Source organism: Monodon monoceros, unplaced genomic scaffold (genome assembly GCF_005190385.1).
Source record: "Monodon monoceros isolate NGI ecotype Baffin Bay Population unplaced genomic scaffold, NGI_Narwhal_1 Super_Scaffold_12, whole genome shotgun sequence".
In the NCBI taxonomy this organism is placed as follows: domain Eukaryota; kingdom Metazoa; phylum Chordata; class Mammalia; order Artiodactyla; family Monodontidae; genus Monodon; species Monodon monoceros.
In genome coordinates this window covers 78,971,740-78,977,540 of record NW_021703768.1, presented here as the reverse complement: position 1 = coordinate 78,977,540, position 5,801 = coordinate 78,971,740, and the positions used below count along the sequence as shown (strand labels likewise).

The following is a 5,801-nucleotide window of genomic DNA, read 5'->3' as shown; positions in this document are numbered from 1 at the left end:
TCCACACAGGATAGAATCTCTAATCCCAATTTTAAGCCTCTCATCAGACAAAAAGCTCTTACCCAACCATTGATTCTCATGCCTATTGAATGATGTCCTCCCCAGGTCAAACCTCTTGGCCCTACAGTGTGGGTCACAGAGGCAAGTTCAAGGGCACCAAAGTGGGAGAAAACTCTCTTCAGTAATATTCTTTTTAAAAAATACTGATTTTTTAAAATTTAAAAGAAACAGAAAAGCATTCTATATATAAAGAATAACTTCCCTTTCCCTTTTATTCAGAGGTTTGTCATGCTTACTCCAAGAATAAATTAAGCATTCCCATTATCAAATATTTAGGGTTTCATTTAAAATTCTTTTTTGTGTTTGTAGTAATTCATATTCAGGCAGATTCCAGGCCCTCAAAGCAGCATGAATTCACTTTTTTAAGGGGTTTGTAAAAAATAATCACTTTACTCAATATTATAGTTGTAGAAATGAAGTATACTTTCTTTAAGAAATAAAAAAAAAGAAGAAAATGCCACTTAACATCGTTGGTATGTCAGTATAGGACAGCAGGGAAAAATACTGATAAGCTTGTCTCTTTGATACCAAGAAGACATTCTAGTCCAAGCTATAATACGCTTCCTACGTTTTCACTAGATGTTTCTTTTCTGCTGCTTTTCATCCTTTTCCATATTTCATATCAGAGGACTGGTACAGCCTTGAAAACTTCATTAACAGGAGCAAATTCAGTATCCACCGACTTCTTCTCAAACGGCACTCTAAACCATCAGATAGCCCGGCAGTTTCATTCTCATGAACACTCCATGAAAAAACTCAATAGGACACAGATGAATCCAATGAATAGAAGGAGAAATCTATTGAGTTTGGGAATGTTTGGTGCATTGGATCAGTCCAGGATTATGAACCTTAAACCTCCCATTGTAAACAGGAAGCTGGATGTGAGTCCTTCCATAATATATTGTCCATTTACTCTGCAGGCCAAGAAAGCTACTGGTCTCTGATACCCACGTTCATCAGTCATGGAGCTGACACTTGGAGTTTTGACAATAACATCATAAATGATTCCTCCAGTGATGAGGAAGTAAGACACCACCACCAGAGCGTACACTGTCATGGCCGACAGCATGTGCACCCAGGGCGGCTTCTTCAGCTTCACGATGGGACATTCGAGCACTAAGAACAGGACTCAGTACAAACTCTCCATGTTGGTGGCGACAGGGTCAGCTGTCGGCCGCCAGCCCCACACGCCATCCGGGAACAGGCATGAATTCATTTTTAAACCAATTTCCTTGTTTTGCAGAAAGGCAGAGAAAGTCCAAACTCTTCGTGTAATGACATTTTTCTCATTAACAAAGGCTTTTAAATAAATCTACTTCTGTTTTCCTAGTAATCCTAACACTTTTAATATGATGCTTACTTCAATTTCTAAAGAATCTGATACAAAAGTTAGTGTGGGTTCATCAACCTACCCTGGCCTCCTCTTCACCTGTTTAGATTCTTCTGTCCCTTATAGATGAAACTCCCTTATCACCACCACCTCCCAAAGGCCTCTGCTAACTCCGCTAGGTTGGAATAGGTGTCCTTCCAACCTGCCATTACAGCATCCTAGGGAAAAGCTCTGTGGTAGCATACTGCACTATGATAATAATATCTTTACATGCTTGTCCCCACTTACAGAAAGTAAACCCCTGTAAGGCAGGAATCTTATTCGCCTGTTAATTGCATTTAATAAATACTTTTGGAGGAAAGGAAGATAAAAAAAATCAAATACATTTCCTTTCCTTCCCTTCCCCTTTCACCTTCTTCCTTTCTTTTCTGAACAATTCAGACCATTATCATGTGGGGCAGAACAAGACTGGCATCAAGGTGTAAAACCCAAGCAGGGTGAGGAAGGTATCCAGGTAGGAGGGTTCCCAGCCTGAGAGTCACTGAGGTGAGGAAAGCATTCATGTGAGGGGTTGACTTGGGGCAGGAAGTCGGAAGCCAAGTGGAGTGACACAGGAGTCCCTGCAGGAAGTACACGGTATCAGAGGCACAGCAGAGAAAGGAAGGAGTCCATGGATTGTGGTAGCTCAGTGTGAAGTCAGAGCCCAAAGAGAGTGAAGAGAGCATCCACTTAACTCAGGGCATCAGAGCTCTAGCTGGGAGAGGGGGTGGCCACTTGGAGTGGAGTGGCACCCTGGATGGGGTTTCAGAGCCCAGCAGACTGAGGAGGGCATCCCTGGAGAGGGTCTGAGCCTGAGCGGCGTGATTAGGGCATCTATGCAAGAGTGGCGACCCAATGTGGGGATCAGAGTACCTAAGCCAGTGAGGAGGACAAAAGGGGTGACAGTTAGAAGCAGGAGTCTGAGCCTACACAGACAGACAAAGGGCTTATATGCCGGGGGCGTGATGTGAGGTGTGTCTGAGCACTGTGAGAAAGGCACTTGCATGGGTGTTAAGGAGACTCTGGCCAGGCCCCTTCAGTGCTGGACATTAAGACCTGGCCTGGGGTGTTGGAACACGGGTTGTGGTGTGAGGCATCCACACAGGAAACAATGACACTGGTTACATACTGGGGGGTTGAACAAGCAAGTAATCCTGAACAAGGACATAGTAATGATAATGGGAGTCAAGTTTCTTACTATGGAGGAAGAGAAACAAATACAGAAGGGGCCAAAATGTAAATGAATCCTGAGGAATTTTGTTTTGGAATCTAAACTCATCTGCAAGAACAAATGGGCAAAGTATAGTTAAAATTGTTCTAAATTTTAAAATAACATGAAGAATTGATTAACAGCAGCGGTCCCCAAGCTTTTTGGCACGAGGGACTGGTTTCGTGGAAGACAATTTTCCACGGACCAGGGTGGCAGGGGGTGGTTCAGGCAATAATGCGAGCGATGGGGAGCAGCAGGTGAAGCTTCGCTCACTTGCCTGCCACTCACCTCTTACTGTGCAGCCCAGTTCCTAACAGGCTGTGGACTGGTACCGGTCCACGGCCTAGGGGTTGGGGACCCCTGATTAATAGCATATTTTAAATATATTGATCATAGTATATTTTAAATATTAAAATGTAGATATTATATAGTGTATTAGTCTTAGTATATTTAAAATTTTGATATAAAGCTTCAAAAATATCAGTGGGGAGAGAGAGGATAATTCACTAAAGGTGGTAGATCCAAACCCTGGGAGACCTAGGGTGGCTCCACCTTCTTCCCACTCCCCCTCCTCTCTGGCCACACTCCCTGCCCCCATGATACAGGATAGGTATATAAAGCGGGTCCCCTCACCACCTCTTGCTGCGGCGTTCTCCGGAGAACACCTTCTGATAAGGTACTTAAACCCATTCATCTGGCTTCATGTCCAGTTGTCCCACAGGATGCTCACACATGGCTGCCATTCCTATAAAATACAGGAATACAGGCTGACTTCTGCAGCCTCCTGTCTCTGCTCATTGTCTCTCCCCAGTTCTCCTGTTCCAACAGGACAGGGAGTAAATCAGTCAGTCAGCTGCAAGCCAACCGTTCTTGCAGAATCCCCATTCTCTACAAGCAATTCACTTGGGAGCCAAATATAACCTTCCTCTCTCTCGCCCTGCCTTCCTCTCTCCATAGAGTTCTCTTATATAAACCAGAGGAGCCTATAGTTAGAAGAAGGGGCTAGTATATGGTGGGGAGATGCAGATCTGGTTTGAGTCCTGGAGGGATTGTCTCACTCCAGCTCTCTTTAGAATATGAGATACTGGCTGTCCAATGTGTCCTTGGTTTTGTCCCCTAGTCAAGAGCAACAGAAAAAACCCCACTCAAAATCCTAATACATACACTAATGCAAAGGAAAATATCACATGAAACTGGTAACCATGGTTAAAATCTAGTAGGGGACAGACTGTCACAGGAAACGATAAAAAAAGAGAACTTACAAGGGTACATCTGAATCTTTTCCAAGACTATATTCACATATTATTTGTGTAATTTAAAATAAATCAAAAGCAATGAAAAATTTAAAAACTAATTATTAATAGCCAAAAAAAACATAATAGTGAATATAAATCACAGAATGGGCTTTGTCACCATAAAATTAATGAAGAAAATTAAAAGATGAATAATTTGCTCATATAAAGTAAATAAATGTATATATGCTTATCTCATATAAATAGATTTATTAAAACCCTAATGGTTAAATGAGTAGAAACATGAGTTAACTATTCATAAAAGACAAAAAATAATTGTCTATCTAAGTTTGAAAATAAACCAATATCTATTGCTTGCCTCGGGGTATTGGATTACTGGTGGGGTTTCTTCCCTTCTTTTTTCTTATAAAATTTGTACAATAAATATTTATCTCTGGGCTTCCCTGGTGGCACAGTGGTTGAGGGTCCACCTGCCGATGCAGGGGACACGGGTTCGTGCCCTGGTCCAGGAAGATCCCAGATGCTGCGGAGCGGCTAGGCCCGTGAGCCATGGCCGCTGAGCCTGCGCGTCCGGAGCCTGTGCTCCACAACGGGAGAGGCCACAACAGTGAGAGGCCCATGTACCGCAAAAAAATATATATATATTTATCTCTTTATAATCAAGAGAAAAAAAACTTTTAAAAAGCTCCTCTCACGCTATCCCCCCCCAAGAGAGTATATATGTATATATATACCAAATATAAATTTTTGGTAAGAGAGTCCCAATACTAGTGAAGTAAACAGAGAGCAGTACAGAAACTAAGAGCCCAATATGTAAACCTAATGATTTATCCTTTTCCCAGAGAAGCAAATATTTTAAAACAGTTTTAAAGCATCTGATGGATTATAACTGATTTTATACTTTAAAAAGTCACTGAATCTTTATTACAGCAGTCTTAAAAGAAACATCAACACATATAAAGAAATTTAAAAGTTGTTGAGTTAAACAATAAGTATGGATTTTTTTATAATTTTCCAACTTTCTATAAACTATTTCCTAGAGCTTCTCAGTGAGAAAGAAAATTGTTTTCCTCTGGCCTTCAACAACTCTGACACTTATTATACCTTGTTTTTCACTTTGAAGCTTTATGTGCTTTTTCTGCCTTCACTTAATTCCTATATGAGGGGATCAGCTACTAAAACTAAAAATATCAGAAATTCCAAAATTAAAATGTTAATTTGTTTATAGAGTAACTATAATGAAATCTCAATACATTCATTACAGTCATGAAACATGAATAACTTTACATAGTATATTTCCCCAAGAATAAGTAAGCTATAATTTTTTTAACTTCTATAATGTACTTTCTTTTAAAAAGAAAAATGCACTAAGCTTGTAGAGCTAGTCTTGTGTCTAAAATTAACCCATGAATCAACTAGCCAAATACAAGAGTATGGCCTATATCCATGTAGAGAATTCTCTTCAAAAAGCTAACCCATAAAGAAATCAAACACCAAGACACTTGCATCAGTCGGGCCAGCTCCCTGCTCTAACTGAGGAAAGCTGGAAATGGAAGCAAGAAGCAGTGATCAAACACAAGACATGGGAGCACTCCTATGAATACTAATGAAGAATCCTGACTTACTCCCAAAATCATTCTTTGACAATTCAAAGGCATGAAACCTGCCCGTCAATTCAATCTTTCTATCCATGCAGCTGGTAAAACCCTATCAACTGAAAAAGGAACCATAAATTATATATTTCTTGAAGCAAAGATAGAATCAAAGGAAGTAATGTAGTTTTATGATACCATTTTAATACTGTGAACCAATCTTGAGTTATCCTTTTTAATTAAATCAAAAAGAACCAAGATGGTTTTTAACCTAACATGAAGTTAAATACTATGTAACAGATATACTGACACATTTA

At 40.3% G+C, this 5,801-nt stretch overlaps 1 pseudogene; it reads right to left on the bottom strand.

The window, feature by feature from the left end:
• Positions 1-761: 761 nt before the first annotated feature.
• On the bottom strand, positions 762-1,210 carry LOC114892102 (annotated as a pseudogene).
• Positions 1,211-5,801: the final 4,591 nt, after the last annotated feature.